General features: G+C 35.9%; 1 long non-coding RNA gene across 1 annotated transcript; it reads right to left on the bottom strand.

The window, feature by feature from the left end:
* Positions 929 to 2,169, bottom strand: LOC104719465. Its single transcript, XR_756613.2, has 4 exons — positions 2,044 to 2,169; positions 1,844 to 1,933; positions 1,707 to 1,772; positions 929 to 1,123 (listed from the first exon to the last, which is right to left on the bottom strand). It is a non-coding gene; the product is annotated as an uncharacterized LOC104719465 (long non-coding RNA).

Below are 2,284 nucleotides of genomic sequence, written 5' to 3'. Positions count from 1 at the left end.
CCTTCCACGTCAAAGAGAAGCTCTTTTATGCAAGGGAAAGGAGGGAGAAGCGCATCAGCTTCCTCCAACTCTGTAAGCGCAACGTCAGCTTCAGCCTCGATGAACAAAACGCCTTCACCGGTACATTCCACCGCGAGTTTCTGGTTGGAAAGTTCTCGGAGCCTACCAGCGAACGGATAGTAGTAAACCAGTGCCTCGGCTAGGGCTTTCTTTATAACTTTGACCGGGTCAAGATTACTTGTAAGATTAGGTCTATAGAAAAATATAAATGGAATTTGAAATCTTAGTCCTTGTTGGTCATCGATATCGGAGAGAGGCTTGAGCTCTCGTGGCGTTGGTTTAGCCGGAGTTACTAGCTCCGGCTGCCGGCGATGTACCAAATTGCAATTATCAGATTTTTTTTGTTAACGGTTTGGTGGTATTAAGATCTTTTTATTGGACACTGGACGCAAGATGTTTTTTGGCACATCTTTGATCCTAGTACACATGTTTCTTTTGCTATTTTACATAGTTTAGTAATATTTTATTTTCTTTACAAACAGATTTAATAAGAGAGTGGTTAAGATTGGGAATGGCTAATGATACTTAAGTACTATATTAATTAAAATGTATTATTCAAATTTCTATGAATTTGTACAAAATCATACATATGTTGCTATGGTGACAAAAATTATGTGAAATTTAGTTGCCCACATATGGAAATGATGTGGATGGAATTTAAAATACATGATAAATTAAATGGGTTTTACGGTCGAAGAAAAAAACATATATAGAGCATAAAATTTCAAAGAATCCATGGGAGAAATATTATATAGTATATATATATATATATATATATATAACAAAGTAACCAGCTTTTTTTTTTAATTATAATTAATTAGTGGTGTCGTACCCACTAACCAATTAACCACAATCACACAACAGCGAATAACATAAACGATACTATTAAACCAAAGAAATTACCAATAACCAATCTAATCATAAATCAAAGAACCAGCAGTCTTAGACAACATTCTAAGGACTCAGCTCTAGCAACCTACAAAACCCAGACCACAACTAATTCGAGCCACTAGAACATCCTCCTCTTCATTGCCTTGATTCAACGATCACACTTTGTCTTTACCTGCACCACGAACACAAATTGAGATGTATGATTATTTTATAAACACTTAATAAAACAATCCTCACATCTATTACACACAAGCAATAAGATCTCTTCATACCACAAACAACAAAAAATAAAACAAACCAGGCAGTATACAAAGCATTTGCAACATCAGCTGCTACTGAAGAAAGGTGTGGATCGATACTGACAATCTGGTGTTGACCAACACCACAACTGGTATCAACCGACACCTTGCTCGACACCCCCAAAAACTCTACCTGTGTCGACCGACACCTCCACATGGTCTGACACCTTATCATTTGCAAGCGTCAACTTTAATTCCATCATATCTTATTAGATAAGATGTCTATGTATAATAAAGATTTTCAAAAAGCATTCTTTAAAGTCAAGACTCTTTTCAAAAATAATAAGAGAGAATTTTATTTTTCTTTTTATGAAAAACAAAAGCAGACAAAGGTAGACACTCTTCATTTTCTAACATGACCAAGCAAATTTCAACCAATACACAATTAGATTATCCTAAACCCAAAACAGGCATCTTCAAACGTGTGACAACAAACATAAAAATATCAGAATGTACCTGGATTTTATGCTTGCTCCATAATCTGGATGATCCATGAAATCAGCCCACAACCGTCTTTGGATCCTGGCAGAAGTGGTGAACATCTTCAACTAGTTGCAAGTAAGAAGAGAACAAAAAAAGGTTAGGGTATTTACCTTGACTTCTGGATTGGCTCCCTGTGAAATGTGTATCTTCAATGGCCAGAATAGAGAACATCTCAACTACACAACAATGTCTCGTCTCAGCTACACAACATAGAAAATCAAAAAAAAGAAACAAATAAATGTTAATCTTAGAAAACTACATAACAAAGATCAAACCGAAAAAAAATAAGGAACAAAGTTGGAAGACAAACGGTGGAGGAGAAAGAGAGAAGCTGGATTGCTCTTTGAGATTGGCTTTTTGAGTTTAGCTTTGCGAGAAGCCTACTTCATCGAGTCCACAAATCAACAGAACAAACATTAACTTGCCTCTTTCTGTTATGTATTTTCACAACCAAGATGCACCTACAAGAAAGAGACATCCCAAAACAGATTATACATCATCGGACAATCTATAAGATAAGTAAAACAGACAAACAACCCAAACAGACCTTG

Source organism: Camelina sativa, chromosome 10 (genome assembly GCF_000633955.1).
Source record: "Camelina sativa cultivar DH55 chromosome 10, Cs, whole genome shotgun sequence".
Taxonomy (NCBI): domain Eukaryota; kingdom Viridiplantae; phylum Streptophyta; class Magnoliopsida; order Brassicales; family Brassicaceae; genus Camelina; species Camelina sativa.
The sequence above is the reverse complement of the archived record's forward strand: the minus strand, read 5'-3'. Positions and strand labels throughout refer to the sequence as shown.